This window comes from Marmota monax, unplaced genomic scaffold (genome assembly GCF_021218885.2).
Source record: "Marmota monax isolate L192 unplaced genomic scaffold, Marmota_monax_Labrador192_F-V1.1 WCK01_AAM20220418_F8-fsc00008, whole genome shotgun sequence".
NCBI lineage: Eukaryota > Metazoa > Chordata > Mammalia > Rodentia > Sciuridae > Marmota > Marmota monax.
Genome location: NW_026694432.1, coordinates 24,847,376 through 24,860,488, shown reverse-complemented (window position 1 = coordinate 24,860,488; position 13,113 = coordinate 24,847,376). Strand labels below are relative to the sequence as shown.

Genomic DNA, 13,113 nt, shown 5'->3' with positions numbered 1-13,113 from the left:
TGTAGGGCAAATAAACCACCATGGAACAACAGTTAAAATGTACTATGAACAGAACTGCTGACATTCACAATCACTTGTCCAGGCATCACTGGTGAACAGATGTGCATGGAAAAATAAAAGGGAATTCTGTAAAGCAGTAAATATGCCTGTGTCTATCAAAGGTTACAACTAAAAATGATCTGTTTATGCCACCAACTTCATAACAATAATAAATGTATGCCTCGAGGTAAAAATGGTCTTCATTACTTTTTTCCTAAAATATTACAACTTTGTCACGAAATTAGTCCAATATCCTTTAACCAATTTTGGCTTAAACTAATCCATTATCAGTTTTGTTTATAACAATGATACATGTAATAATTTATTAAATGAGTATGAATGTAATATTCCATAATGTAAAAAAAATGTTTCCCAAATTCTCCAAAAGGAACTTGATTATTATTTCTACTGTTTTCATCTGAAAAATGCAAAACCCATTAATAATTGACATTTCACAATAGCATATTCCCTTTTTTTTAATATTCATTTTTTAGATGTAGTTGGACATAATATCTTTGTTTCATGCTAGGCAAGCACTCTACACTGAGCCACAACCCCAGTCCTAGCATATTCCCTTTTTATCTTCAAAGTTAATCCTTCTTTTGAAGGAGAAAAAAAATCAAATACATACATACCAAATAACATTTTAATTAGATACCTGACTTAACATTTAAGGAGCAAATCTATATTAAATATTAACAAGGAATCCCAACTTTCATAAATGTCATTAATCAGCATAAAAGATGAACAGAAACAAAATTCAAAATTCAGAAATTTTAATGAACGCTGTACAACGGAATTGCAGTTGAATGATTTCCCAAAGTTACTTCAAGGAGCTGAAAGTGCAGCTCTGTGATAGAGGGTTTACCTAGAATTTGCAAGGCCTTAGGTTCAATCCCCCAAAAATAAAACAGTTAAAAAGTTCACAAGCCTATAATCCCAGCAGCTCGGGACGCTGAGGCAGGAGGATTGGGTATTCAAAGCCAGCCTCAGCAAAAGCAAGGTGCTAAACAACTCAATGAGGCCCTGTCTCTAAATAAAATACAAAAAAGGGCTGGGGATGTGACTCTGTAGTCAAGTGACCCCTGAGTTCAATCCCTGGCACCCAAAGAAAAAAAAAGAAAGAAGAAACATGGAAGAACAGTTATAAATACTATTCAAAAAAAAAAAACCAACTCAAATACTTTTCAGATTACCACAACAGATAGGTGAATCTGTTCCTCAATAAGAAAAGTTCTTCTTTTTTTGTTGGGGGGGGGGGGGGGGACTGTGCTTGGGATCACACCCTAGGGCTTTGCACATTCTAGGAACATACTCTTCACTACACTGAGTCATATCCAAGCCTCTTCCAAGTACTTCTGCCTAATGAGAATTCATGGGAACTCTACCAATAAATGTTATTTACTATTTATTTATACATATTGGTTGCAATTTATATAGTCATTAATGTCACCTCCTTACTTTCCCACATGCACCACCATCTTGCCTGGTAAATTGAGAACTCTTAAAAGACTTCAACAATCATAGTTTTTACTATTGTCTTCTCTTTTTAATCTGACACAAAATCCTGCAAATATATATATATCATCCAATAACATTTTACTGAATTATTTACCTCAATATCTTTAATAACTTTGCCACATCTCCAATGTTTTGGCTAAAGATTTAACACCAGACTCCATGAGGCCAAAGACTTTTTTGGTTGCTGTACATTTACAAGGACATAGAAAAGTAACTTCAAATACTTTTCAGATTACCACAACAGATAGGCAAACCTGTTATAGAGTAAGAAAGAAAGGCATGCTAGAATAAAGATTTTTCTTAGTAAAAAATCTTGTTAATTAGACCCAAAGAAAAAAACAAATAGCAGCAAGCAACAGCATCTGAAATCCATAAAAATATTTAAAAGTGCTGAGTGAGAGGTTTACCTGAAGAGGGTAAGAATGAGATTTATTTTATTTATTTATTTATTTATTTATTTTTAATTTTCTAAAGAAATAAAAAGGAAAAAAAATAAGGAAATGATGTAAATATAATCTTGGATACATTACAAACTTTTGTAAAATTCAATCCAAAATGAATTTAATACAAGGCTTAGATGTGACTATCATAATGGAAGTTTGATAACAATAATACAGGTACACAATGGAAAAATTGAAGGTCACAATTTATTACTGCTAATGTAATATTATTTGGGGCCTTAGGGAATATTTTAAGGCCACTGTAAATCTACTGATTTAATCAGGACAGAATTACTACTGATCCACATATCAGATCACTAGCACTAAAGGTGAGGAGGAAAAATAACTTTAAAGCTTACTTTTGATTTTTAATTGCTAAAATAATATGTAAATATATTTGTTATTATTAAAAGGGGGAGTCAAAGTAGTAATTCCACTTCATTCTATTCCTAATGGGATAATACCGTTAATAGTCTGAAAGCAGGTAAACTGGCACATGCCAGCAACTCCCACTCCAGAGTCAAGTCTGAGGCAGGAGGGTCGAAGGAGCAAGACCAATTTAGGCAACTTAGCAAGACCCTATTTCAAAATAAAAAATAAAAAGGGGTTGGGAGGGGGGCTGGGATCGTGGCTCAGTGGTAGAGCACTGAGAACCACACAAAAATAAATAGATAAATAAATAAAATGAAGGTATTGTGTCCATCTATGACTAAAAATACTTTTTAAAAAGGGGGAAAACTAGGGATGTAGCTACAGTTAATATAAACAAGAAAAATAGTTTGATTTACTGGGGACCCTGATACATACCTGTAATCCTAGTTAACTCAGGACTGAAATGGAAAAATCATAAATCCTAGGCCACCTTCAGCAACTTACTAAGGCTTTGTCTCAAAATAAAAAATTAAAAGGACAACAGATGTAGCTCAGTGGTATAGTGTTCCTGATCTAACACCCTTTACCCCCCGCCCTGTGAAATGATATATATTCTTTCAAATCTTTTTTATATTTACAAATAATTATTTCATAAATAAATACAGTGATACAATACTTACTCCATGACAATCATTTATGAACATATCAGAGATCAGTCCAAGTCATACATATATATACCTACCTACTTCATTCTTCTAACACTTCAATGTGATATAACTACGTTCTTTAACTTTTTTTTTTTTTTTTGGTATTGGGGATTGAACCTGAACCCAGGGTTCAATTGATTTACATACTCAGCACCTTTTATTTTTTATTTCGAGACAAGAGTCTCACTAAGATGCTTGGGGACTCACTAAATTGCTGAGGCTAGCTTTCAACTTGGAGATCCTCCTGCCTTAGCCTCATGAGCCACTGGGACTACAGGCATGCACCACTACATGTGACTTAACCATCAATATTTAAAGGTGGACTTTTTTGAAATTTTTTTAAATTAGTGATAATTAGTTATACATGACAGTAGAATGCTCTTTTGGTTTTGTTTGTTTTGGGGGTTTTGGTGGGGTTTTTTTGTTTGTTTGTTTTGTTTTGTTTTGTTTTGATACCAGGGATTGAACTCAGGGGCACTTGACCACTGAACCACATCCCCAGCCCTATTTCGTATTTTATTTTGAGACAGCGTCTCAGTAAGTTGCTTAGAGACTCACTTTTGCTGAGACTGGCTTTGAACTCCCAAACCGCCTGCCTCAGCCTCCTGAGCTGCTGGAATTACACTGCCTGTCTAATAGAATGCATTTTGACACATCACACATAAATGTTCATATAAGCTTTCATTCTTCTGATTGTACATAATGTAGAAACACACCGGCTGTGTATACATACATGCACATAGGGTAATAATGTCGATTCATTCTACTGTCCTTCTACCCCCATATCCCTTCTCCTATATAAAGGTTGTCTCTTAAACAAAAAGAATTATATTTCCTACTACTGTTAAGAGCCAAACATAAAATAAAAACAAACATTAGTAACTTTTTACTAATTTTCAGAAATGTCAACAAAAATTCAAACATCTCAGAAACTGAAGAGAGGGCGGTATTAGAATATCAAAGGTAAACTGACATTCAATAAAGTCACAAGAATTCATAAATAACTAGTGACAAATAATGAACTGAATCATTATTGTAAGTGCCTGAAGAAAATAATAGCCACTTGTGTTGGCACACACCTATAACCCACCAAGGTGGGAAGCTGAGACAGGAGCATCACAAGTTTGAGACTAACCTAGACAACAAGCCTGTCTCAAAATAAAATTTTAAAAGGGCTGGGGCTGGGATCAATGGAAAAGTACTTGCCTAGTATGTAAGAGGCCCTGGGTTCTATCCCTAGCACTATAGAAACACAGCACCACAAATAAATAAACAAATAAAATAAAGGTATTGTGTTCATCTACAAACTAAAAAAATATTTTAAAAATTTTTGGATTCCTAAATATTGTTAAGTATCACTCAAATGCTCTTGGAAAACAATGCCAATAATAACAATTTATATACATATAATTATCTTGCAACAAAATCTTTTTTATAACAAAAAGGAAGAAAATTTCATTACATTTCCTTACACAGTAATTCAAAGATATTAAAAGGAAAAAAGAATTTTTTAAGTTAAAGGAAAAGTTTCTGAAGAATTCCTTTTTTTTTTTTTTTTAATATTTATTTTTTAGTTTTCGGCGGACACAACATCTTTGTTTGTATGTGGTGCTGAGGATCGAAACCGGGCCGCACGCATGCCAGGCGAGCGCTACCACTTGAGCCACATCCCCAGCCCCCCCTGAAGAATTCCTATTGGGCTGGGGTGGTAGCTCAGTGGTACAGCGCTCGCCTGGCATGCGCAAGGCCCTGGGTTCGATCCTCAACACCACATAAAAATAAATAAGCAAAATAAAGGTATTGTATACAACTAAAAAATAAATATTTAAAAAAATAATAATTCCTATATTTTTTACAGAACTGACAAATAGGTACTTAAATAAACCACTGATAACTTTATAAACAAAATATGACATCATTGTTTTACAATGTTAAACATTCTTCTGCAGTCACTTACTTAATAATTTCCCTTTTAAAAAAATTTTTTTGTAGTTGTAAATGGACAGAATGCCTTTATTTACTTTTATGTGGTGCTGAGGATCGAACCCAGTGCCTCACACATGCTAGGCAAGCGCTCTACCACTGAGCTACAGCCCCAGCCCGCAGTAATTGCCTCTATTATGAACTGTACAGTATCATTTTTGACCTTTCAAATTATCAATTATGTTTCCAAGTGGGAAGATCTGAAGCTGATATAGTAAAGAATACATTTCTATAATGTTTTCAGCAAATAAGTCACCATAAATATACAATGTCAGAAATATGAAGCACTTAAAAATATGTATAATTTCATGTATAAGGCCCTGGGTTTTGCTTATGGAAATATTCTAATGGAAATTATAACCTATGGAAATAATCCTAAATAAGAGGGGGGAAAACTACAAACACATACATGTATGAGTTTCTATTGGGGAGGGGTGCACATGTGTGTGTATGCATATATACGTTATTTAACATCGAAAATAAAGAGTATTTAAGCCAAATACTCTTTGTCAACTTATCAGTGATGTAAATTATGCTATACCTCCTTAAAAAAAACTCCTTAATCTGTTCAAATTATGATTACAAATTGTGTGTAATAGGTTAGAAAATAATTTGTTACTTCACATTATATTAAAAAGGAAAAACTACCAACCTGTTTTATCATTATGATTTAAACTATGCTTAATGAAAACAAAACGCTATTATTAGATAAGGGAAATAGTATATGGTAAATGCAATTACAACTTTAAGGATTATTTTATATTTTCCCAAAAAATAGACTATTGATAACACAAAACACAGATAAATCTCAGAATAATTACGCTGGGTGAGAGGTCCATATTGTATGATTCAATTTACCAAAAAAACCTTTAAAATATTACTCAGTCAAAAAAGACAAACAACAGAGCAATATGAGAAAGGGTGAAAAGTAAGGAGTATAAAGATTTTTTTTTAATTTTTTAATTGTTGATAGATCTTTATTTTATTTATTTGTTTATATGTGATGCTGAGGATTGAAAACAGTGCCTCATACATGCCAGGCAAGTGCTCTACCACTGAGCCACAACCCTAGCCCTATAAAGATTTTCTTAACTGATGATTTCCATGGGTTTCTTAACTATATACTTAAAATATGTACAGCTTAAGAAAGCCTTTTTTTTTTAAGTATAAATAAACTAAACATCAACTCAATTGCTATATTTAACAGTGAAAAAAAAAGAGAAAAAAAACAGGAATTGTACTGGTGATAGGATGGTAACATGAATTTACATCTGCCTGGACTACCACCACTAAGGAGTACTGATAGACTCAGGCTAAATTATGTCTCCATGGAGGGATCTCCACTGACAACATATATCCGTCTACTTAATGCTCACCTGTGACTTGGAAAAAGACCTAAAAGCATGATTCTCTAAACAGGTTACATATACCTACAGGATGACAGAACCAAAACTTTTTATGTAAAATATAAACTGGCTTAAGCATCAAGAAATTTTACAATATTAAAGACTAATTTGTTTATTAAAGAATAATTTAAATAATTTACAAGGATATTTTTCATAATGAGTTAATATTGCAACCCTTCCAATCTCCCAGAATACAGACTTCCAATCCCTATGTAAAAATCATTATTTCATTAAGTTTATCTCCACAATTATATTAATAATAATGGTCAAAATCTAAATCACTAAATAAAATACATTAAGAAAAATTATACAACATGGCAAAATTACATAGTTCACAATACAAAAGGATGAAAATAAAAAAATTAACAGTTACTATATTTCAAATTAGCTTATGCCTCTCCAATTTTTCCAATTCTTCTATACCATTATGGATGCTGATTTTACTAGACTTTTAAAAATATTTCCTTGATTCTTTTTTCTTCACATTATAACTCACATATAATGAAATAAGATTCCTTCTCATCCCTGATAAATATCTCAAGGACAAATTTGTATATACTAAGTTAAAATAAAATAAATAGAAAATAACCAGGCGTGTATCATGAAAGGAGTTCCAAATGCTCAAGTTAAACTTTTGATGCTTCTCTGATTATCAGCAGAAAAGCTATCGAAGATGACTGATATCAGACTTGAAGTCTAAATAACAGAATAACAGACATTAAAAAAAAATCTAAATCTTTATGTACTTTTTGAAGACTTCCTTTTCAAGGAATTTAACCAGCTCCATGAACGTGACTCATGGGTGCCATATGCCAAGGCAATAAAAGGTGAGTTGAGGGTTAGCCTTCATTGTATGACACAGCAATAATGCTAAAAAACCTAGACACTAGAGGAATAATGACCAATACATAATTCTGAGGCTGAGACAAGGGACACAAAGGAATTCAAAGCACCCAGGCACGTATTTTCTTATCTAACGTGTTCGACACTGCAAAAGTGAAAAAAGAGACTTACTTTTTATTGCATATATGATAGTCACTATAAACAGCCAAAGTCCAACTGAAAAACTAACTGCAAAACTAAATTTAAGCAGGCATGGTGGGACACACCTGCAATCCCAATAACTTGGAGTGCTGATGCATAAGGATCACCAAATCTGAAGGCAGCCCTGGCAATTTAGCAAGATCCTCAAAACTGGGCTGGGGCTGGGGCTGGGGCTCAGCAGTAGCAAGTGGCATGTATGAGGCACTAGGTTCAATTCTCACCACCGCATATAGATAAATTTTTTTAAAAAAATAAAAGGTCTATAAACAACAACAAAAAGAAATGTTTTTAGAGAGAGAGAGAGAGAGAATTTTTTAATATTTATTTTTTAGTTTTCAGTGGACACAACATCTTTATTTATTTCTTTATTTATTTCTTTATTTATTTATTTTAGTGTGGTGCTGAGGATCAAACCCAGTGCCCCGCGCAATGCCAGGTGAGCGCACTACCTCTTGAGTCACATCCCTAGCCCAAAAGAAAATATTTTTTTTAAAAAAAAGATCCTCCCACCTCTCTTCCCTATTTAATGGTAATCTTCTTCTCATGCTCTTCCTCCCTATCCCATTTTGAGTCATACATGTATGATGATGTGGGGGGGGGAGGAAGTGTGTCACATTACACTGGGTAGAGAGAAGTGATGGGAGGGGCGGGGGGGGAGAGGGAATAGGAAGGGCAGCAGAATAAAATAGACATTTGTATTGCTGTATGTATATACGTGACTGTAAAACCAATGTGATTCTGCAACCTGTACACTCAGAAAAATGGAGAAATTATACCCCATTTGATTAAAATGTATGATATGTCAAGATCATTGTATTGCCATGTGTAACTAATAAAAAAAATTTAAAAAAAAGAAAAATAAAGTATATGTCCACACAAATATTTGCTCGCATATGTTCACAACAAATTTATTTGTAATAGCCCCAAACAGGTAATAACCCAAATGTCCTTCAAAAGTTAACAAATAAAGTTGTAGCATCTTCACATAATAAAATATTACCCATCAACCTAAAGGGACAAATCATTAACAAAAGCACCAAGTGGATAAATATCAAAAGTTGTGGAGTGAAAAAAAGTGAGTGTATCGGGCTGGGGTTGTGGCTTAGTGATAGAGCACTTGCCTAGCATGTGTGAGGCCCTGGGTTTGATTCTCAGCACTGAATAAAATAAAAGTCCATCAACAACTTAAAAAAAAAAATGTTTTAAAAAAAAAAAAAAGATCCTCAAAATTTAAAAAGCGGTGAGGATGTAACTCAGGGCAGAGCACTTGTCTGGCATGTGAGACACGGCCCCGCCCCAGGTTCAATCCCCAGTATCATTAAATTAACTAATTTGAAAACTTTAAGATTCAAACATTTCACGTAAATTGTGCACCAAGCACTGTCCTATCACTCGAAGAATTTTGATAATCTCCTCACCAAAGTAGTAAATTTACAGAATTATATATGTCCTTATTTATTAGGAATCTTAATAACATTTTTATTCTTTAAGCCAATAATCATATTTCTAAAAGTTATTTTTAAAAATCACCTAAAACACAGAAAATGCTTTAAATTCAAAGTTATTCCATAACAGCAAATACTGGAAACAATCTAATGCTTTAAGCCCCATGCTTCCACTTCACCACCACCTGCCCTCATCACAGTCACTCTCCATGGGGTAGCTCCAGTGACCATTTAAAAGGTAACTCGGATCTGTTGCTCTTAATCCTCCACTGACTTTCCATCACAACTGGACTAAAATCGCAAACCTACATCATGGTCTACAGTACATACATGACCATGACCAACCCAACTTCTCCAAATCAGCACACTGGCACCCATGCATTCCCAAGACTAGAGTAGGCCCACTGCCATTTCTGAGCCTCTTCTTCGATGTTCCTTCTCTTATAAATGCTTTCTCTAGAAGTGTTCTAAGGTTTCTGCTTAAATGCCTTCTTTTCTTTTCAGAGTTTGGTTAGTTACTGGGGGGACAGGGACGGGGACAGGGATTGAACCCAGGACCTCAGACATGACAGAGAAGCACTCTACCACTGAGCTACACCTCAAGTCATTTTTTTTTTCTTTTAAGTTGTAGTTGGACACAATACCTTTATTTATTTATTTGTATGTGGTGCTGAAGATGGAACACGAGGCCTCACATGTGGTAGGCGAACACTCTACTGCTGTGCCACAACCTCAGCCCCTATACCTCAAGTCTGAAATGTTGTGTTTCATTTATTTGGGAGGGGGCAATACTGGGGAGTGAATCCATAACTGTGCTACCACTTAGCTACTTCCCCAGCCCTATTTTGGGGGGAGGAAGGCAGGACAAAATTATAGGTGTGCACCACCACACCAAACTCTTAAATGCCGTTTCAAAGAGACTTTCCCTAGGAGCCATTGCTCGGTCATTTTCTATTCCTCTATCCTGCCTCATTTTTTATGACGGTAGCTCATACAAGTCAACAGTAGTGTGGGGGGAAGGGTGTCTGTTTACTACTGTCTATCTCACAAAAACAAAACTCAAGCACATTTTAAGTACACACAATAAAAGCTCTAGAAACATGACCAAAAGAGCATGACTAAATTCTTATAACAACTGTAACCATTTAGTATTTAAGAAATAACACAGGATAAGCTAATATAAAGTCACCAATTAGGATAGAACATCTTACTCTGAGCCTACAGTACAGAAAAAAAGACATGAAACTACACCAAAAACAAGATGATTATAGTAGTTGTCTCTAAAAATCATTCAGGATTACAAGAATTTTTTCATTTTCTTTCGGTAACTTACCATAATTTTAAAAATACTTCCAATAATGAGGGTGTACTTTTATAGTATTAAAAAAATATATTTTTTTAAGAAATATGTCTGACAAACATGATGCTTCCCTGTCCCAGTACTTTAAAGACTGCAACGGTTTTCAGATACTAAAAGTGATTCATAGCTCAAACATATAAAAATCACTGCTCTATACTGTCATTGAGATTATAATTACTTAAGGACTCATCACCCCTACCAGACTATAAGTTTGCTTATTAGCACACAATATTACATGGCATGCAGAACTGAAATATTTAGAAGTGTTTTTCAGGGCTGGGGCTAGGGTTCAGTGGAAGAGCGCTCGCCTAGCATGCATGAGGCACTGGATTCGATCCTCAGCACCACATAAATAAATAAAATCAAGGTATTATGTCCACCTATAACTAAAATAATATATTTTTTAAAAATTAAAATAAAAGTGTTTTTCAGTACTATGTGTTTTACCATCTACTTACATCCCCAGTCCTTTTTTTATAATTACGAGACAAGGTCTCACTATATTGCAGAAACTGGCCTCAAACATGTGATCCTCCTGCCTCAGCCTCCCTATTAGCTGGGAATATGGTGGTACACTATCACACAAAGCTGGAATTTAAATATTAAAAATGACAGGTTTAACTCTCCTAATCCCTTCAATTTCCTGAGATTCACTATAAAGCATTTAAAATGTGCTTCTAATTTTATTACCTTCATCCTCTTTTAAATATCCCTTCACCTGTTAATCTGAATGAATCATTTGATATAAAAAAATTAAATTTCCTCCACTATTCACTTTTCAAATCTTCCTGCATATTTTATATGCAACCAGGGAGGCGAAAGGTACAAGGGAAAAAAAAGTTAAAAAGAGCAAAAAAATGGGGCTGGGGTTGTGGCTCAGCAGTATAGCATTCACCTAGCACATGTGAGGCCGAGTTAGATCCTAAGTACCACATAAAAATAAATAAATAAAATGAGGTGTTTTATCCATTACAAAAAAGCAAAAAAAGCCTGGCGTTGTAATCCCAGCAGCTCAGGAGTCTGAGGCAGGAGGATCGAAAGTTCAAAGCCAGCCTCAGCAAAAAGTGAGGTGCAGAGCAAATCAGTGAGACCCTGTCTCTCAATGAAATACAAAATAGGGCTGGGAATATGACTCAGTGGTAGAGTGCCCTTGAGTTCAATCCCCAGTACCAAAACAAACAAAAGAGCAAAAGAAAAATTATTTAAGAAAAAATTCAAAAATGGGGCTGAGGTTGTGGCTCCGCAGTAGAGCACTTGTCTAGCACATGTGAGGCACTGGGTTCAATCCTCAGCACCCATAGAAATAAATAAATAAAATAAAGATTAGAAAAATTCAAAAAAGTGTACAGAAAGAATCATAATACAAAGCAAAAGCTTAGCATTTATGGAAAGAAAAAAAAGGTGCAGGTGTACACTTCTTGGGCCTAAAAATCTTATTGTATCATAATATCTTGTTCTATTCAGAGTTTATTGAACCTTTCACATAACTCTTGTCATATATCAAACAACCAAACACATCCTGTAATGCCAAGGGTTCCAGTGCAAAAACAGACATACAATAAGACAAACTTGAGACACTCACCGTGCTGTAGACTGCTGAGACAGTAGGAGTGAAGATTCGGTCCTCAAGAGGCTGTGGCACAGGTCCTCTAGGAATTCTAGAAAGGTGAGTTAAGGATAAGAGAACTCAAAAATGAACTGCACTAGCAGTAAGAGAAAAATCACCACCATAAAATTCTGCCAAAAGCCAAACATTTTTTTACCCAATTAGTGCAGTCATATACTTTTTCCTCCACAGAAACTAGAAAATAAAGTAATTCAACTTTCCTAATGTGATTATTCCAATCTCTTCAAAAGTGGTTCCTATTATATACATTCCATGGAAACTCAAAACAAATACAATTATAAAACTTTTCCAAACTTTAAGTCCATGATAAGACTGCAACACCTATACTTACTATGGAAAAAGACTAGAGAAGGATAACCAGAATATATTCAGGAAGACAACACTAACTCATCAAGTGAAAATTGCTGACAAAGGCCCAGTCTGTTCTGCTAACATCACAGGAATAGAAAACACAATTCTTTCCTTCTGGTTTTGCTTTTAATTTTAGCAGCAACTTTGCCCACAGCACTCCAATCCACCAAGTCCCCATTTTCAAAAACAGTCTCACAGACATTATATAGATTAAAATATTTTAGCACACCAACAGTCCTTCTGTTTAAAGACAAAGGACTATCATTTTATTCAACTTCAAAACAAAAAAACTATCATTTTATTCAATTTCAAAACTCTTCTGCCTGGTATGGTGATATTTTGGAATAGAAAATGCTTGTGAATTCCAGGCCTCTTCAACAATGACAACCAATCTGGTGGTCACAAGGGTGCACACCTGAAATCCCAGTGAACTGACTCAGCATGCTGAGGCAGGAGAATTGCAAGTTCAAGGCCATACACAGCAACTTAATGAGACCCTATCTCAAAATAAAGTTTACAAAGATAGTAGGAATGTAGTTCAGTGGGTTGAGTGCCTCCAGGTTCAATCTCTAGCATCACAAGAAAAAAAAAATTGACAAACAAAAGATCAGTAACAATTACCCCTGGGTGATGGGCTAATATATTTGTTTTTCTAAACTGGATACAAATTATTTGTGTGGTTTAAATTTTTTTTTTTTTTTTTTTTTTTACAGAATGACAATAAATCCAATAGTGCCAACAAAACTGAGGCTAATTCTAAATGATTTTTAATCACAAAAATAAGACTCTTAATGTCATAAATCCAAAATAAGATTATT

General features: G+C 34.5%; 1 protein-coding gene across 26 annotated transcripts in view; it reads right to left on the bottom strand.

The window, feature by feature from the left end:
- Nucleotides 1–13,113, bottom strand: part of Eif4g3 (eukaryotic translation initiation factor 4 gamma 3) — a 294,828-nt gene that overhangs the window by 203,153 nt on the left and 78,562 nt on the right. For 23 of the 26 annotated variants that reach the window (XM_058571090.1, XM_058571076.1, XM_058571083.1 and 20 more), the window contains one exon: nt 11,900–11,975. The gene's annotated coding sequence lies outside the window, so the exon portion shown is untranslated. Of the gene's footprint in view, nt 1–1,654; nt 1,815–11,899; nt 11,976–13,113 lie in introns of those variants that run through there. The other 3 variants (XM_058571093.1, XM_058571091.1, XM_058571092.1) reach the window with 1 other exon arrangement.